The sequence below is a fragment of the Nomascus leucogenys genome, chromosome 2, assembly GCF_006542625.1.
Source record: "Nomascus leucogenys isolate Asia chromosome 2, Asia_NLE_v1, whole genome shotgun sequence".
Taxonomy (NCBI): Eukaryota; Metazoa; Chordata; class Mammalia; order Primates; family Hylobatidae; genus Nomascus; species Nomascus leucogenys.
In genome coordinates, this window is record NC_044382.1 from 106,178,553 (window position 1) to 106,191,038 (window position 12,486).

Genomic DNA, 12,486 nt, shown 5'->3' on the forward strand with positions numbered 1-12,486 from the left:
TTAGCCACTGTCATTACAATATTAGAGTGTTTCAGATTTGACAATGTATTTACTTTTACCAGTGGGTTTTATATTAATACTTTTGTATATTTTCATTTTACTAATTATCATCCTCCTTCTCATCTTGAAGAACCCCTTTAAGCATTTTTTTGTAAGGCAGGTCTAGTAGTGATAAATTCTGTCAACTTTTGTTTGTCTGAAAACGTTTTGATCACCCCTTTGTAAAAGACAGGACTGTTAGGTGTAATATTCTTGGTTGGCAGGTCTTTTTGTTTCCTTTTAAAATTTTGAATATATCATCCTACATGCTTCTGACCGGTAGTGTTTCTGCTGAGAGAGCCATTGATAGTTTGATGGAGTTCAACACTCTCTCTTTGACTTTACCTTTTCATAATTTGATGATGTGTCTTGGTATGAGTATTTTTGAATTTATCTTATTTGAGGTACTTTGAACTTCCTATGTTTGGCTTTCTATTTTATTCCCCAGACTTAAGAAGTCGTCTGTCATTATTTCTTTGAATATGGTTTCTGTTCCTTTTTGCGCTCTCTTCTTCTGGCACATTAGTATTGCATGAGTTGTTCCTGTTGATGGCATTTTATGTTTCTTAAGCTATCTTCACTCTTTTTCAATCTTTTTTCTTTTTGCTCTTCAGATTGGGTGATATCCTGTGAGCTGCCTTTCAGTTCACTCATTCTTTCTTCTGCTTGATCTAGCCTGCTCTTGAAGACCTGTACTGAATTTTTCAGTTCAGTTATAGTATTCTTCAGATCTGTGATTTATGTTTGATACTTTTTAATACTTTCTATCCCTTGTTGAAATTCTCACTTTGTTCTTACATTACTCTCTTGAACTTGGTGAGCATTTTTATGACTGTTATGTTGAATTCCCTGTTGTGTAAATCACATATCTCCACTTCACATAGGTCTGTTTTGGAGATTGATCTTGTTCTTTTGTTTTGAATATATTTTCTTGTTTCTTCATTGTTCTTGTCTCTCTGTGTTGTTTTCTGTGCAGTAGAAATGATGACTACCTCTCCCAGACTTGTCAGACTGGCCTCATGTAGGAGAAGGATCTCGCCACTCTATCTGACCAAAGATTTTAAGCTGCCTTTTACATTGGGTTTGTCCAGACTTGCTTATTTGTTTTTGGCAGCCCCTAAAGCTTAGGATGTGTCACATCCTGTCATTACCCTTAGACTGAAAATGTAGGAGCCAGACACTCTAGATATAGCTGAAAAAGTAGAAGTGTTGGCTGTATGTTTTTGTTTCTTCTCTCCTCATCGTGAAGCTGACCATGGGTATATTTTCCACTCTTTCCTGTACGTACATTCAGTAGATGTATTATACATATATTCAGGCTGCAATTTCTGGTCCTGAGGAGGCAGTTGCTGGAAAGGGGCTCATTGTGCATCTACCTCTTTGTTTTCTGCGGTCTAGGTCATTCAGAAATGCAAAACCCCATTGACTCCCAGAACTACTTTGTTAAGGAGACAGTCCCTTGGGTGGGAGCTATAGAAGTTGTGGCACTCAGTGCATGACCAGACTCCTTCCAGGAAGAAAATGGGTAGGCTTGGATTTATCACTAGGGTGAGCTGGAGAGAAGGCTCATGAAGTGCCCTACTCTTGCTGCTGAAGTGTTATTGTTTGTCTGCACAACTAACTTCCTGATGTAGGTTTGTTAGAAGCCAAGCTGTCAAGTAGCCACTGGAAGTGTGTGCTGTAAGCTTCTTTTGGAGAGAAAATGGGAGCTGCATGACACCACTTCATGTTTTCTGGACGGCTCCAAGGGCATGTAGTGGCTGAAAATATTTTCGCTCCTTGAAGACCACCTCTTTGTTTTGTGATCTATGGAGGCTTACATGTGCCTAGTCCTTTCTGCTCCCAGAACCAAGTGGTTTAGGATTGAGTCTTTGAAGAGGTAGCTGTAAATGTTGGGACACTCAATATGTGGCATAAATTTCTTCCAGGGAAAAACAGAGAGCTGCACTTTTTTTTTTGAAGCCCCTTTTCTGGACTGTTCCCAGGAGTTGAAGCCCCTGGAAGTACTTGTATGCCCATATAAAACTTCTATTTAGGCTGTAACCCCAGCACTTTGGGAGGCTGAGGCGGGCAGATCACAAGGTCAGGAGTTCGAGACCAGCCTGCCCGATATGGTGAAACTTCGTCTCTACTAAAAATGTAAAAATTAGCTGGGTACACACCTGTAGTCCCAGCTACTCAGGAGGCTGAGGAAGAAGAATCACTTGAACCTGGGAGGCGGAGGTTGCAGTGAGCCGAGATTGCACCACTCTACTCCAGCCTGGGTGACAGAGCAAGACTTTGTCTCAAAAAAAAAAAAAACAAAATAACAACAACAACAACAAAAAACCAAACTTGTACTTTATTCTGTGGTCTAGAAAGATTTGCATATACTTTGTCCCCACTGCTCCCAGAGCTGTGAGGTTTAGGATGCAGTCCTTTGAGTGGAAGCGGGAAAAGTTGGAGTGCTTGACATGTGGATAAATGCCTTCCAGGAGTTTAATGGACTTGGCGTTATCCCTTGGGTGAGTCATGAGAGGATGCTCCAGGTGTGCTGGTTTGCTTCCCAGGGTGCTGGCTGGGTTAACATTTGTCTTCCCCTTTAACTCCCTGATACAAATTAGTAGGAAATCAGGCTACCAAGTAGCCATGGAAGTGCATATTATAAACCCCTCCTGGAAAGGCCCTTCCTTTGCACTGCAACCAGGAGATGAAGCTCCTTAAAGCACTTAGTCCCTTATATCAAACTGCCACTTGTTTTTTTCCTGTGATCTATAGAGTCTTGCATATGTCTAATCCCCTCTCTTTCCATATTTGGTGAAGTAACAGCCAAATTTTGAGGAACCTTACAGTTAGGAACCTTAGAGTTAGGGCACTATCTATCAGGCCCAAGCCCTCTTCTTCACAGAGAGAACCTGGGTGTTGGGAATTCCTTTCTCAATGCAGTGCCAAGGACAGGATCCATGCCTGTGTGTGCCTCAGATATTCCTAACCATTTGATGTGGATGTTGTCTCAGTTGCCTTGTAGGAAGGAGTCTCTCAGCTAGTCTCTGACTTTCTCTTAGGGGGAATTTATCTGTGAATAGATACCTATTTGCTGAATTTGTGGGTGTAAAGTCAGGAGCTGTCTATTCTGTCATGTTGCTGATGTCATCTCCATTTTTTTTTTAATGTGAAGCTTAACATTTCAAAGTACCTTCTTTTTTTCTTCAAGCAAGGAGTTAAGATTCAATTGGTTAATAGACAATCAGGCATGCTTTCTTATATCTTTGGAAAAAAATTGCTTTTGAAATAAATCTTTAATTCTTCTCAGAGACTTTAGAAAAATATTTTAAGAAGTTCGGTATAGGTAATCTGATCCCTGATTATATTTTAGTATTGTCTTGTGGCAGCTACCAATCTTCTATTTTCTTAGCCACTAAAACACTGGAAGGCCCAGTTTGACCTCTTACTTTTGCAAAGCTAAGCATCATGTTAAGAATAACTTTCAGTTATCAAAGTAGAAGAGACAGCATGAGGTAAGAAAGGTAAGAGTGACAGCATGAGGGAAACAGAGGAAAAAGGAACCTTGAAAAAATATTGACCTTATAGGCGTGTGAATCATCCTAGGTTAGTTAAAAAGAAATACGTTTTCTGCAAGTGTTCAGAGACCATGAAATGTGGGTTAGTAAGAGGGGCAGAAAAGAGGAATTCTGTCTAGAGGGAATGGTGCCAACAAATACAAATGTATGGAAGTACAGGAAGTGTAGAAGGAAGAGTCTGCTCTGAGAGGAGTGTTGAGTGCTTGAGGAGGAGTAGCAGGAGCTAAGGCTGAAAAGAAGCTGGAATCTGAGTGAGGATAGTCTTGAATTACAGATGAATGAGTGTAAACCTGCACTCTTCAATATGGTAGCTACTAGTAACATTAAGATATGCTGAGAGTGTAAATACCATATTTTGAAGATTTAGTGTGAAAAAATGTAAAATATCTTTTTTTGTATAAATGACATGTTAAAAATAATATTGGGATGCAGTTCAGTAAAATGTGCTAACTATATATTATTTCATAGGTATTACTAAGACAAATTTCCCTTGTTTCTCTTTTGTTTTTTTAATGTGGCTACTAAAAAATTTAAAATTACACATGTGGCTCTCATTGTAGTTATATTAAATGGTGCCAATCTAGACTTTACCTGAAAACAATAGCTGTTTGGGAGGTAGAGGAGATGGTGGTGAAGGTTTGGAAATACTATGTTTTAGATAACATTGACTCAGCAACACTGAAAGGTCGAGTAGGGAGTAGAATGTGTAGAATTGGAACTTGGAGAACAGAAACTAGAGACATATAGCTCACAGAGGTACCCACATAGAAATGCTTGTGAAGCTGAACTGTGAAGGAATAAATGTGAATGGCATCTTTCAGGGAGGAACTGTGTGCAGAGGAGAGCTAAGAGAGCTAGAAGTAGATGACCAATTTCAGCTATGTTAGGATGAGGATAACTTTTACCTTTAAATTTTAAAAGACTTTGAGGTAGAATTTCTAGAAAAGGAATTGGCAGAAAGACAAAACAAGTCACCACCAATGACTCTTTGCCTTATTGAATGAATGCTTCCTTGCTGTGGAGCAATTACAAGGGTGAATGCAGAATGCTGAGAGGCCCAGTACCTTCCTTCCTTCATATGTGCTGCTATGATCTGAATGCCCACCCCAAATTAATATGTTAAAATCTTCACCCCCAAGGTAATGGGGAGGTGGGACCTTTACGAGGTGATTAGGCCATAAAGACAGAGCCCTCATGAATGGAATTAGTGCTCTTATAAAAGGGACCAAAGGGAGCTGCCCACCTATTCTGCCACATGAGGACACAGTGAGAAAGAAGTGCCTATGAGGAAGCAGGTCCTCTCCAGACACCAAATTCTGCTGGTGCTTTGATCTTGGAATTCCTACTCTCCAGAACTGTAAGAAATAGCTTTCTGTTGTTTATAAACCACCCAGTGTATGGTATTTTGTTATAGTAGCCCCAATGAACTGACATGTGCATATTGTAAAGAATTTAATGCATAGGTAATAAATGAAAGACACCTTGGTAGCTGGAAGATTAGAGACAAGAAGTGTAAAATAACTCAATTAGAAGGTACAAACTTGAAGGGATTCTCTATGGCCTGCCATGCTTAAATGTTCTTCATGTGGCAGTAATATGAGGTATTTTAAAAAGTGAATTAGTTGCTGTCATAATTGCCCCTTTTCTCAAAATGGAGGCACTTCTGGGATGCAAATTAAATCCTGACAAGCTGTGAAATCTCTACCTCAAGGGTAAATTTGCTAGGACTGGCATTTTTTTTTATTCATTCATTAGTGGACTGACTCAGGTTGATTCCTTAACTTCGCTACTGTGCATAGTGCTGCAATGAATATGAGAATGCAGAAATTTCTTTAACAAACTAATTTCAAATCCTTTGGGTAAACAACTAGGATTGATGGATCATATGTTAATTCTATTTTTTCTCTTTCAATTATGATTTTATTAGATGCTTTTTCTTCTTTCCTTAGTGTAGCTAAATGTTTGTCAATTTTGTTTATTTTTAAAAAAGAAAAAAACTACAGGCCAATAACCCTGATAAACATAGATGCAAAACTCCTGAACAATGTACTAGCAAACTGAATCCAGAAGCACATCAAAAGGTTAATTCACCATGATCAAGTTGGCTTTATTCTTAGGATGCAGGTTGGTTCAGCATACACAAATCAATAAATGTGATTCACCACATAAACAGGATTAAAAACAGAAACCATGTGATCATCTCAATAGATGGCAGAAAAGCTTTAGATAAAATCCAATGTCCTTTCATGATAAAAAAAAAAAGCCCTCAAGAAACTAGGCATTGAAAGAACATACCTCAAAATAATAAGAGCCATCTATTACAAACCCACAGACAACATCATACTGAATGAGAAAAAGCTGGAAGTATTCCCCTTGAGAACTGGAACAAGACAAGGATGCCCACTCTCAGCACTCCTATTCAGCATAGAACTGGAAACCCTAGCCAAAGCAATCAGGCAAGAGAAAGAAATAAAAGACATCCAAATAACAAAAGAAGAAATTGAACTACTTCTCTTTGCAAATAATTTGATTTTATAGCTAGGCAACACTAAAGACACCACCAAAAAGCTCCTGAAACTGATAAATAACTTCTGTAAAGTTTCAGGATAATCAATGTACAAAAATCAGTAGCATTTCTATACACAAATTTTGTTCATGCTGAGAGCCCAATCAAGAATGCAATTGCATTTGCAGTAGCCACACATGAAAAATACCTAGGAACACATCTAACCAAGGAAGTAAAAGATCTCTACATAGAGAACTACCAAAAACTGCTAAAAGAAATCACAGAAAACACAAACACATTGAAAAACCTTCCATGTTTTTGGATAGGAATAATCAATGTTGTTAAGATGGCCATACTGTCAAAAGCAATCTACAGATTCAATACTATTCCTATCCAGTTACTAATGCCATTTCTCACAGAATTAGAAAAGACATTCTAAACCTCATACAGAATGAAAAGAAAAGCCCAAAATAGCCAAAGCCATCCTAAGCAAAAAGAAGAAAGCCTGAGGCATCACATTACCTGACTTCCAACCGTATTACAAGTCTACAGTAACCAAAACAGTATGGTGCTCATGTAAAAACAGACTTGTAGATCAATGGAACAGAAAAGAGAATGCAGAACTAAAACCACACACCTACAGTCATCTGATCTTTGACAAAATCAACAAAAAATAAGCAAGAGCAAAGTTATCCCTATTCAGCAAATGGTGCTGGGATAACTGGTTATCCATATGCAGAAGAATCAAATTGGATCCTTACCTATTACTATAATAAAAGTTAACTAAAATGGACTAAAGACTTAAATTTAAGACCCCAAATTATAAAAGTCAAAGAAGAAAACCTAGAAAATGCCCTTCTTGACATCAGCCTTGACAAAGAATTGATGGCTATGTCCTTATAAGCAATTGCAACAAAAACAAAAATTGACAAGTGGGAACTACTTAAACTAAAGAGATTCTGCATAGCAAAAGAAATGATCAACATGGTAAACAGACAAGCTACAGATTGGGAGAAAATATTCACAAACTATGCATCTGACAAATTTCTAGTCTCCAGAATCTACAAAGAACTCAAAGAAATCAACAAGCAAGAACCAAATAACCCGATTAAAAAGTGGGCAAGGTACATGAACAAACCTTTCTCAAAAGAATACCTACAACCAGCCAAAAAACATATGAGAAAATGCTCACCATTACTAATAAGCAGAAAAATGCAATTAGAAACCACAGTAAGGTACAATCTTGCACTAGTCAGAATGGCTATTAAAAAGTCAAAAAATAACAGATGTTGGTGAGGCTGCAGAGAAAAGGAAATGCCTATACACTGCTCATGGGAATGTAAATAGTTCGGCCACTGTGGGAAGGAGTTTGGAGATTTTTCAAAGGACTAAAAAGGAAGCTATCATTCAACCCAGTAATCCTATTACTGTGTATATACTCAGGGAAAAAGAAATCATTCTACCAAAAAGACATATGCACCTGCAGGTTTATTGCAACAATATTCCCAGTAGCAAATACATGGAATCAAGGTATTTGCTACTGATTCCATGTGCACCATTGATTAGGTGCTCATCAATAGTGGATTGAATAAAGAAAAATGTGATATATATATGTGTGTGTGTGTGTGTGTGTGTGTGTGTGTCATGGAATACTATACAGCCATAAAAAGGATAAAATAATTTCCTTTGCAGCAACATAGATGCAGCTGAAGGCCATTATTCTAAGTGAAATAACACAGACAGGAAATTAAGTACCGTATGTTCTCATTTATAAGTAAGTACTAAGCATTGGGTGTATATGGACATAAGGATTGCAAAAACAGACACTGGGGACTGCAAGAGGGAAGAGGGAAGGAGGAGGGACCAGTGTTGAAACTAACTGTTGGGTACTATGTTCACTACCTTGGTGATGAGCTCAACTGTAAGCCAAGCCTCAGCATCACACAATATACTGAAGTAACAAACCTGCACAAGTACCCCCTGAATCTAAAATAAAAGTTGAAAAAAAAGTCTTGTGATGACATTGGCCCACCTAGTAATCTGAGATAATTTCCCTGTTTTAAAATCTTTAATTACATTTGAAAAATTCCTTCTGCTATGTAAGGCAACATATTCAGAGGTTACAGAGACTAAGATGTGGACATCTTTGGAGAACTATTAGTAAGTCTACTTCATCTACCATAAGTAAAACCTTTGAGCTGGTAAAGAGAGGAAAGCTAACAGAAATTTGAGAGTGTGGTGTTGGAGTAAGTCTCCAGGAAAACTCTCTACTCCCCATTTCAAGTTATAAAAATATCTAGGCAATTTGGGGCATCTGAGAATAGAGAACATATGTTCTCCTTTCTTGAGTGGAGCCCATAAAAGCAAACAAGATTTCCTGCACTAACTTGATATAATACCAGTGAAGTTTAAAGAGGAAGTTGACATTTTAGGCATAGCTGCATAAACAATACTACAACACTGGATTCTCCAGTATCTTTAGGATGACAGAGGAGAGCACCTGGGAATTATTTGTGACACAGATTAGTGCCTAGAGGTGGCTGTGAAAGGGTGAACTAATCCAAATGGTTCTCTTGAGCAATGTATAGAGAACAGAATACTGAGACCACTGTGTGCCGGTGGGAGGTATGACCACTGTGAGGGACAGACAGAATGATGTTCATCCATGGCTGTCATTGTGGGCAAATGATGATGATCCTTTCAATGTTACCCATCAATGCCATGATATTACATAAATTATCTAGTGGTTTGATGCCTCTCTTGAAGAAAGAGAAAGAAAAAACTTGAATTGACTCAATAGACACTTAAAATGGTTAGGTTTATTTGGAATTAAATTTCCTGCCATTAGACAGAATAGAGGCTCAAAATAAAAATTAAAGTGTATTACTTTATAAAGTTACTTTTTGGTGTTCATACAATTGAGTTTTATGGTCTAAACACTTTATACACTTTTGAGAACTATTCACAGTTTATAACCTTATAGAGGTCTTAGGAAAAATTGCCAGATTAACAAAGCTTCATTTGTTTTGATTCATCATTTCCATATTCTGTCTACTTCCTGTCCCTTTGTTAAACCTCTCTAGAAGGCCCGTTGATTAGTGCTTATTAAAAATTTAGGGTTCTAGCACCTGACTCAAGCAATAAGATATTTATCGACTTACATTACTAAAAAATCCTGTAGGAATGTGGGCTTTAGGGTTGGTTTGATGCAACCATTAATAAACATTAATGACTTGAATGGTGTCATTGGGGTGGCAGACCCATGTCCCTGTGGGTCTCAGTGATGACTTCCTCCATGTATTCATCTCATCCTCAGGGTGGCTCATCTCATGATTGAAAGAAGGCTGCCAGCTATAGCATCCACAGCCTCTAGTTATTTTCATTTATACCTGGAGTAAGATAGGGATTTTCTTTTCTTAACTGTGAAATAAAAAATCTTGAGTCTTTTTATGAGCAGAATAATTTGGTTACATGCCCACTCCTGAACCTTTCACTAAATCAATGGAAAGCCATGTTCTGATTAGCTTAGGCCTTAGGTATGTGGTCTCACCTAAATCTAAAATGACCCAAATGGCTTCAATCCATCAGAGTCCAACTTTAGAGCTGGAGTGGGCTCATTCTCTTCCATGCCACCTAGTTGTTATGCAAAGAGGAAAGGAAGAGATGCTTTTCATAGAGTTGTCCTTACCAGTAAGTACCCTCTGTCTTCCCCTCATTAAATTATCATATTATTTTATATAATCTCCTAAAGATTCCCAAGGCATCAATTTTGTTAATTTGATAAACTAAGCTGTGTCATTGAGGTTACTCATAAGAGAATATGTGACTTTCTGTAGCAATGGACCACTTTTACTGTACTATAAAATTAAAATAATTTCAGACATAGTAGATAAGACCAACTCCATGGAAGATAAGGAAAGAGCATCTTTGAGGTGCCACAAATTAAGCAGTTTTGACAAATGACTGAATTTTTTTAAAAGGGTTGCCTTTTTAAAGGGTGGAGAAAAAGTGGCTGTATCAGTCAATTAAGGACTGTTCCTGGCTCTGATTAAGGCACTTTTGAACAAGATAAGTCATTGGTGAACTAGAATAAAATGACTCATATCTTTGTATATTGAGAGACTCTTAACATGCACACTGTTGATCCTGGGGAGTGATTTCACTCTGTATTTGAAAGTCAAATTGAGGGCCTCTATTTTGCAAGCCTATTTGACACGATAGGCTGTAATGGGTCTTTTAGGATTCTTTGGGCCCAAACTACCCATAAAATTATTCATTGTAATGGCTCCTTTGGAGCAGTGACAGGACTTGATATGAACGTTTGTTAAGAACAGTTGGATTCACTGATTATATCTCCAATGATGGAAAATAGAAGCTTAAGGGAGGGCAAGGATTTTGGAGATAAGGAATTGTTTTATCAGCAGATGACAAGACTACAAGTAAGGAAAGAGCCAATGGGAGTTGTCGATTCAGAGTACATGCTATTCTTAGAGACTGAGGGATTTTATGCATATGGATTTTATTAGGCATAATGTGTATAATGTTTTACACAGATTGTAAATAGTACTTTCAATGTAAAAGTATATCGAAAATATAATGCCCAAAATTATATGAATATTTTTGTTTTCTGTATCAGGTATACAAATAACAAGTAAATATTTGTTAGAGGAATACATAAAGTAGACATACTATTTTACTTGCTAATTTTCATGAACTTTTTGAGCTAATTGGTGATTCTGAAATATGTTCTAACTTCTTCCTAGGGGACACGAAGCTGCAGTTTACTAAATTCTATTATTTCTATGCTAATTTAGCCAGTTTGTATTTAACTTGTTTTCTGAGTAGTAATAAGGAATAAGCTTTTTCAAGAAAATACAGTTTGCATTTAAGAACATAATAAAAATTTACTGATTTGTTTGGCAACCATATGCTTGGAATGAGCATAATTAAGGGCATCTGAACATAAGAAGATCCAGTATTGCATTTGGGATTGAGTTACACTAATGATGCTACAGTATGTTTTTGGAGCTAATCTACCATCTGCCTATCCTGATACAAAACCGTGTCAGACAGAATTATGTACAGATGGAACTTTGTAAAAACTGATGGCCTTTTGTCATTAACAGTTACCTTGTGAAAGAACAGACAGGTGCACAGCTAAAGTACTAAAAACTTTTTAATAGCAGACCTATACTGCTTTTGCTCTTCATAGCATTTTAGAACTATTAGTGTTAATCAAGTCAATTTTCTTATTACACATAAGAAAGCTCAGGCAGGTGAGGGGAATTATTCTTGGGCTCACAGTTGTTAAATGGTAAAATTGGTCTCTTTGACAGTTGGATTCATTTTGGCATTTTCTCTGTAGTATTGAAGCTAGAGCTTGGGTCAGTATTTGGGGTTTATAGCCCTCTAGCATAGTCCTACTATTTTTGGATAAATTTGCATTTTGTTGTAAGAGCAATGGGGAATCTTTGAAGAATTTTAAATAAAAGAGTTATAATTTGGTTTTAATTACATTTTAAGAAAACACAATTCTTGTTACCATGTGAACAGAGGAAGGAATGGACAAAATTAAGAGCGAAAGCGAGAAGACAAGTTAGGAGGCTTCTGCGACAGTTAAATGAAAAGTACTGAGATCTTTTCATTTGAGTATTACACCCTTGTAAATGATGGCTGAGGAATGGAGATATTGACACATTGAGAATATTTAAAGATGGAATAAAATGTCTTTTGGGAGAAAGATAGGGAAAACTGGCAATGACTCCAAGTTTTCTGGTTTTAGTAACGGAATAGATATAGTGAGATGGTAGTGTAATTTACAGGTCTGAGGGAGATTGGGTGGGATAGTAGGTTTTGAGAGGTATTTTTGGAGAGGAATGAAGATCCACATTAACACTACACAATCAAGTTTGATTTGGATGCTCTTTCTTTATAATTCCGTGGTAACCATTTCAAATAGCCCATGCAGTGTTCATATGGGAAGATATATGTATATGTATGTGCATATATATATATATATATATATATATTCATTTACAAGAGACTTCTAGTTTTGTTTGTGGCAGCAACTTGATTTCTCTGCCTCTCAAGCATGGGAAGTGATAATCACGGCAAAGGTAATAAATCTGTCCAATGAGTTAAGAGTACTGTGTGTGAGGCTTCTAAGAAACTTCTTAAAAGGGAGATACATTCAAATAGCACATGCTTTTTTTTTTTTTTTTTCATTTTTCTCTACTTTCTGCCTAAAATTTGGATACAATAGCTGGAACTGTGGCCACCATATTGCCACCAACCACGAAAGACTAAAAGCAATCACGTAGACCTCGGTCTTGATATAGTTTAGTTTCTGCAGTAGCCCTAGATTAACTTCCTCTATAATGT